The sequence below is a fragment of the Toxorhynchites rutilus genome, chromosome 2, assembly GCF_029784135.1.
Source record: "Toxorhynchites rutilus septentrionalis strain SRP chromosome 2, ASM2978413v1, whole genome shotgun sequence".
NCBI lineage: Eukaryota > Metazoa > Arthropoda > Insecta > Diptera > Culicidae > Toxorhynchites > Toxorhynchites rutilus.
In genome coordinates this window covers 165,987,082-165,994,648 of record NC_073745.1, presented here as the reverse complement: position 1 = coordinate 165,994,648, position 7,567 = coordinate 165,987,082, and the positions used below count along the sequence as shown (strand labels likewise).

Sequence of the window (7,567 nt, the reverse complement as noted above, 5' to 3'; positions counted from 1 at the left end):
CAAGTCAGTGGCATTTTTGTTCCGACTGAAATGTGTTTGCCTAACACAGACTTCAAAACCAAAATGTCTGGGAAAATCGGCTCTGTAAATAAATGCAAGCTTCGAGTACTTTTGTACTCGCTTGCCTTTGTGCAAACTAGAATATGTTTCTTTAACACGGTCTCCTAAACTTAGGAACCTGGGAAAATCGTGCAGACACTAGAGACGAATGAACTTTCAAGTTTAAATCCTTTATAGTATAAAAAGTAGAAGTTGAAGTTTTTGATTCATGCAAGTCGAGGGTATCTCTGCACCCGCATTTTTTTTTGCACTCCGCAAAGTGTTTTCCTAGCACGGATTACAAAAGCGGGTACGAACACAACGCTTTGGCTCGGTTATTCATTATTGTATTGAAGGATATACCTTCATATCTTCCGCTCATTGAATTTCTACGCATACCATTTGATGATTAGGCAAAATGTTGTTAACTGCTGCGATAACGCCAATTCATTAAACAATATGCGTTCGACATACATGTCAAAATCGGAACTGAGTGCCTGAAGTTCATATAATCAAGCGAATTCGCGGTTCGATAAGTACGTACACTTGAGAGATGTAAACTTCAGAAGCAAATGTAAAATAAAATAATCGTTTGAAAATTCTCCCGTTCACAAATTTTGTTCTAGGTATCATAACAACCGTAAAAGGCCTGTCATTAAATTTACTATCACAATGCATGAATTGACCTTACATGACATTTCACAATTTTTTTACTTACAAATCAAATATATTGAATTCAATTGAATTCGGGAATTGTTTCATTCCATCAAAAATTTAATCAATACAAACAAATGATTGATAAGCCAAGGTAGTCCCACGTCAACCTTGCGGTTATATCATAGATATAACCCACCCATTTTTTTGACTCTCTATTCAGAGTGCTTTTCAACTTTCCCTCACGGTACTTGTTCGCTATCGGTCTCGTGGCGATATTTAGCCTTAGAAGGAGTTTACCTCCCACTTTGTGCTGCACTATCAAGCAACACAACTCCATGGAAACGCCGTCCACCATCGATGCCGTTCTACGGGCCTATCACCCTCTGTGGGAGTAAGGGCCACATTCTAGTTGAACTTGAACTAGACGCATCGGTTATGGCGGAGGGCAGCGTTTCCAGTACACGGAACCAGGTGGACACGCAAACGCGCATCACCTCTACGTGCTGGGCTCATCCCTTTTCGCTCGCAGCTACTCAGGGAATCCTTGTTAGTTTCTTTTCCTCCCCTTAGTAATATGCTTAAATTGAGGGGGTAGTCACACATCAATTGAGGCCTATAAGAACTATCTCATGTATGGAGAAGATGGAACACACAAAGACTTTCATCTTGTGACGTGTGTTCATCAAGCCGTACGCCGGGGCCTTCGCACGTTTGACTATCTTCAATGTTTTTCCACCACTGAAGGCCGAAAAACACCATTACGCATATGCGCTACCTAAGCAGCGCATATAGTTAAATTGGTAAATATAGGCACTCAAAAATGTGTACATCGCACAATGATTGTACGATGTGCAATATGCGTTCAACTTGTCGGTGTTCATGTGTCCTGCAGTTCACATTCTGACGCGCAATTTGCTGCGGTCTTCATCGATCCACGAACCGAGTGATCCCCTGCCTAGGGTTTGTTGTATATGGATTTATTGAAATTGAAACACGGGTTGAAATTTGAAACACACACTTGGAGAGTACGTTCGCATGTAAACATACGATGTACAGGCCACTCCTGGGTTCTTAGAACCCATCGCACTTGCAGAATGAACATCACGCCGGATTTCATCACTTGGGACGTATTGTTGTCATCATTGGTCCAAAGATCGTGTGATCGGCTTAACCTTTAGCTTTTTCGAACCGCTACGGTGTGGCTTATGTTTTGAGACTTTCCCACACGACTGGTCTGGTAGTTGCCGAGCCGCACGGTGTGGCTTATGTTTTGAGACTTTCCCACACGACTGGTCTGGTAGTTGCCGAGCCGCACGGTGTGGCTTATGTTTTGAGACTTTCCCACACGACTGGTCTGGTAGTTGCCGAGCCGCACGGTGTGGCTTATGTTTTGAGACTTTCCCACACGACTGGTCTGGTAGTTCCCGAACCGCACGGTGTGGCTTATGTTTTGAGACTTTCCCACACGACTGGTCTGGTAGTTCCCGAACCCACGGTGTGGCTTATGTTTTGAGACTTTCCCACACTACTGGTCTGGTAGTTCCCGAACCGCACGGTGTGGCTTAAGTTTTGAGACTTCCCCACACGTCTGGTCTGGTAGTTTAGTGCGGCGCCGCATACACTGCAAGGTATGGCCCCTACAATAGGATGAAAGTTCGAAGGCCCCGGCCCTTCATCCAAGTAGCAAATACCTTTGATGCAGTAAGGAATGGGAATCCCATCATCGATCCAAAGACCGAGACGATCAACCCTTTCCTTCCATTTCCACCTCACTAGTATGGGGACTCGCCAGGGGGCATCTGTACGTTCATATGCGAACATGCGAAGTACGAGACACCGCACCTAGTCCAACAGATGAGAGGATGGCGTTCATTTTGAGACCTTCTACAACGCCGGGTCTAGTAGTTTCGAGCCGCGCACACACTGCAAGGTATGGCCCCTACAATAGGATGAAAGTTCGAAGGCCCCGGCCCTTCATCCAAGTAGTAAATACCTTTGATGCAGTAAGGAATGGGAATCCCATCATCGATCCAAAGACCGAGATGATCAACCCTTTCTTTCCATTTCCACCTCACTAGTATGGGGACTCGCCAGGGGGCATCTGTACGTTCATATGCGAACATGCGAAGTACGAGACACCGCACCTAGTCCAACAGATGAGAGGATGGCGTTCATTTTGAGACCTTCTATAACGCCAGGTCTAGTAGTTTCGAGCCGCGCACACACTGCAAGGTATGGCCCCTACAATAGGATGAAAGTTCGAAGGCCCCGGCCTTTCATCCAAGTAGTAATACCTTTAGTGCAGTAAGGGAGTGTAAATCCTTTTATCGATCTGAAGACCGAGATGAAAGGGTTTGTTGTATGAATTGAAACATAACGGACTCGCCAGGAGAGCATTTTTAATGGGAACGTACGTTCGCACAACAAAGGTACGAGTACGGCGCCACTCCTAGTCCTCGCAAAACAACCACTGGGTAACGCGTGTCTATGTACCAAGACCCCAACGCGTTCGGTCTTCTGTTCGACAAAGGTCATCATAAGACGTAATAATGATCCTTCCGCAGGTTCACCTACGGAAACCCTGTTACGACTTTTACTTCCTCTAAATAACCAGGCTCGGTCAACTTCAGCGTGTCAAATGCAGCCCTCGAGGAGCCAGCAAATTACTCGCCTCCAAAGGCCTCACCTAATAATTCATCGGTAGTAGCGACGGGCGGTGTGTACAAAGGGCAGGGACGTAATCAACGCTGGCTAGTGACCAGCACTTACTGGGAATTCCAAGTTCATATGGACCGTTTCAGTCCATAATCCCGACTACGTGGGCATTTCAGTGATTTCCCGTTCCTCTCGGAATAGGGTACACGCTGCTGCCCACATTGTAGCGCGCGTGCAGCCCAGAACATCTTAGGGCATCACGGACCTGTTATCGCTCAATCTCACCTTGCTTAACACAAGTTGTTCCATTAAGCAGAAGTCAACCTCGATGAGTTGACGTGTCATCAGGTCATACTACACTGCGCCAGCGAGCGCGCGCGGAAGCCGACCCGAAAGCCAACCCCACACGCACACATCACAACCGGACGACAGCTTCTACGTCTGACTGCTGATAGCGTTCTAGTTAATTGGATTGAGTCACGTTCGTTATCGGAATTAACCAGACAAATCAATCCACGAACTAAGAACGGCCATGCACCACTACCCTTAGTTTTGAGAAAGAGCTATTAATCTGTCTTACCTCAATAAGTTCGGACCTGGTAAGTTTTCCCGTGTTGAGTCAAATTAAGCCGCAGGCTCCACTCCTGGTGGTGCCCTTCCGTCAATTCCTTTAAGTTTCAACTTTGCAACCATACTTCCCCCGGAACCTGATTTTGGTTTCCCGGAAGCCACTGAGAGCACCATACAGTAGCGTCTCCCAATTGCTAATTGGCATAGTTTACGGTTAGAACTAGGGCGGTATCTAATCGCCTTCGATCCTCTAACTTTCGTTCTTGATTAATGAAAGCATCCATGGCAAATGTTTTCGCTTTAGTTAGTCTTACGACGGTCTACGAATTTCACCTCTCGCGCCGTAGTACTAATGCCCCCAACTACTTCTGTTAATCATTACCTCCGGATCCGGTTACAAACCAATGAATATTAGGACCGAGGTGTGTGTGTGTATATCTTGTTTATTAGGCTTTAACATTTGTTCTACAGTAACTAGCTGCTCTGTCATTCGCCTAAGTTTATCTCTTTTACATTATTCCCTATATTCCCTATACTCCTGTTCACCATCACTTTGAGCGGGCGTTTTTTGCTCTGTTCACTCTTTTTCATTTTTTGAGTATTCGTGATATGGTGGGCCTATCTCTAGTCCCTAACTTAGATCATATTAGTCAAATTACAGTCTCTTATGAAATCACACTTTTTATGTTCTCAGTGCTATTTTTCAGAATTATTTGGATGTTGTCTCCTAGTCCATGTTTCCGTCTTTCAGTGTCGTACTTTCTACACTCCACAAGGATATGTTCTACTGTTAAAGCTGTTCCACAAGTTTCGCACGTGGGTCCATCTTGGTGTCTCTGGCTCATGATTGAGCTGTGCGTCATCCAGGTGTAGCCTATCCTGAGCCTAGTAAGCAACTTCTGGTCCCTAGGGTTGTCTGCTTCGGTCCATTTTTCTACGCTGCCTTTAATTTTCCTGAGTTTCTGTTCTCTGCAGTGGAACCAGGTTTTGTTCCATTCGTCCTTAATTGCTTCTTTGATCCACCTGATGGCATCTTCCTTAGGTATGGTTCTGTCTTCAAGTGACTTGGATCGACCTTCGTTGGCTAAAAAGTCCGCTTTCTCGTTGCCTTCAATCCCAGTATGGGAGGGAATCCATGTAAACCTTATACCTTTTTCCCAAGCTGTTGCTTTGGCCTGCTTCAGCCATGGGTGGTCGCAGTTTCCGCTTTCTAGCCCAGCCAAACAGCTTGCCGAGTCCGTGAATATTATTGAACCTTCTCTGGCAGCCTGGGTTGCCTTATGGAGAGCATATGCCTCAGCGGAGAATATGCTACACTGTTTTGGTAGTCTACCGTTTATGCACACGTTTGTGTTGGGGATCGTTATACCATACCCCACATCATTTTTTGTTTTCGAACCATCAGTGTATATTAGGCTTCTTCCTGGGTAATTGTATGTGTACATTTTGAAATTCGTTTTTGCGACGTTATTTGGGCATCCTGCCTTAGTATTGGCTTTTATTGCCCAATCAATAATTGGACATTGGTGTACCCATGTTCTTTGTTTGGTTGATACACTTGTTACGGTTTGAGGTAGATCTTGATCTGTAAGCTGTTTAAAGCTGAAGTTTGCTCTTTCCAATAGAGGGAGGGTTTCCCATTGTTCTGATGTAAGCCTGTCTTTCAGTTGATATGCTTTTGTACAAATGTTTCTAGAGATTTGGTATTTGAGAGGGAGCTCTCCACATTCGGCATAAATTGATAGTACTGGGCTGGTGCAAAAAGCACCTGATGCTATTCTGATTCCTTCGTTGTATACAGATTCTAGAGCTTTAGAAGCTTTATCGCCTGCTCTTGAGTACAGCTCAGCTCCATGTAATATTTTGGCTAATATTGTAGCGTTTACTACCTTTATTAGGGTATGTCTGTTGCTAGGTTTGAACCTTCCTGCTATTATTTTCATTACCCTTATATAACCTTGTGTTGTTCTCTTAACGTTTTCGAAGTGTTGTCTGAAGGTTAATTTTGAATCTATTGTTACTCCCAGTACTTTCATTTTTCTATCTTGGGGGATTATGCATTCTCCCAGATGGAGCGAGGGGGCCTTTCTATGGTGTCGTCTTCTGCATATATGTACTAGTTTTGATTTCTGGGGATTAATCTTGAATCCCCTTTCATCGGCCCAACATTGTATGTGGTTGATCGCTCTTTGAGTTTTCCTTCTATTCCAGCCTGGCGTTTCACCGTAGTTAATAAGTGTAATGTCATCTGCGTATACCACCAGAGACACGTTATTTGGTACCCTTTCGAAGAGGGACTCCATAGCTATTAAAAATAGCGTTGTTGACATGACTGAACCTTGCGGTATGCCGTTTTGTAGGGTTCTAGATGAGCTCAATGCTCCTTTGCAAAACACTTTAATTTTCCTATCGGTCAGGAAGTCTTTAACGAAGCTCAGAATGCGACCGTCAAAACCCCATACTTTCATTTGCTTTAAGATTGGTAGTCTCCACGTCCTATCGAAAGCTTTGGACAGGTCCAGCGAGACCATGTCTAGGTGGGCATTTTGCCTTGTGGCTGTATTAATTATACTCTCGACGTGTGCTAGGTAGGTGGTTGTACTTTTGCCTCTTCTAAAAGCATGTTGTCTTTCGTTTAACAGGTTTCTGTACTCTAGCTCATCAATGAGTCTTCTGTTGACCATTCTTTCTAATGTTTTTCCCACACAACTAAGGAGGGTTATAGGTCTATATCCATCTGGGTTCATGGTGTTGCTACCTACTTTGGGAATGGGTATGATAATACCTTCTTTCCATTTTCTTGGTATTTTGCCGGTATGCCATACTTCGTTAAGTGTTTTTAATAGTATAGCTTTACCCTTAATTGAAAGATTTTGTAGTAGTGGATAGGTTATATTATCTTCACCTGGAGATTTTCCTGTGGCACTGTTCAGTGCCCATAGGAGTTCTTCCATGTCGAAGCTTCTGTTGTAAATTTCATTATTTACACTTATTTTTATATCCACTGTTTTCTCCTCGTTCTCTTTGAAGTTTCTGAAGGAGGTCTCGTAGACCTCATCTGACGATACTTTAGTGAAGTGCTTGGCAAGTTCTTCTGTTATGATGTTATTGTCATCTGTTATTTTTTGGTCAATATTCATTATTATTCTCTCACATTTGTATTCTCCTTTACATGCTCTAACTTTAGCCCACATGCTGGAGCTGCTTGTGTTTGGGGAGATCCCTGCTAGGTATTCCTCCCAGCTCTTTTTTCTTGCCGCCTTTATTATGGTTCTTGCTTTTGCTCTCTCTATTCTGAACTTTTTCGCGTTTTCGCGTGGTATTCAGGTGAGGAAGGGTTGGAGTTCTTCAACTTCCTGAGTGCCTTTTTACGGCTTTTTATGGCTTGGTGTACTTCGCTGGTCCACCATGGGACCTCTCTCTTTGGCTTGTAGCCGGTTGTTTTCCTCATGCTTTTGCTAGCCGCAGTTGTTATGATATCTGTTAGTCCCATGGGGTCTATACTTTCTATACCTGTTAAGGCACGTTCGATTTCACTCTCATATTTGTTCCAGTTAGCTGCTTCTGTTACCCATCTTTTCCTTCTTGTAGGAAGCACTATGGCCAAACAATGTTTTTGTAGTAAAATAGGGAAGTGGTCGCTTCC

General features: G+C 44.1%; 1 non-coding gene and 1 pseudogene across 1 annotated transcript; both read right to left on the bottom strand.

The window, feature by feature from the left end:
• The window catches only part of LOC129771999 (large subunit ribosomal RNA), a 5,455-nt pseudogene extending 4,144 nt beyond the window's left edge, over positions 1-1,311 (bottom strand).
• Positions 1,312-1,504: 193 nt separating this feature from the next.
• Positions 1,505-1,659, bottom strand: LOC129772161 (5.8S ribosomal RNA). Its single transcript, XR_008742576.1, has one exon. It is a non-coding gene; the product is annotated as a 5.8S ribosomal RNA (ribosomal RNA).
• Between the last annotated feature and the right edge of the window lie 5,908 nt (positions 1,660-7,567).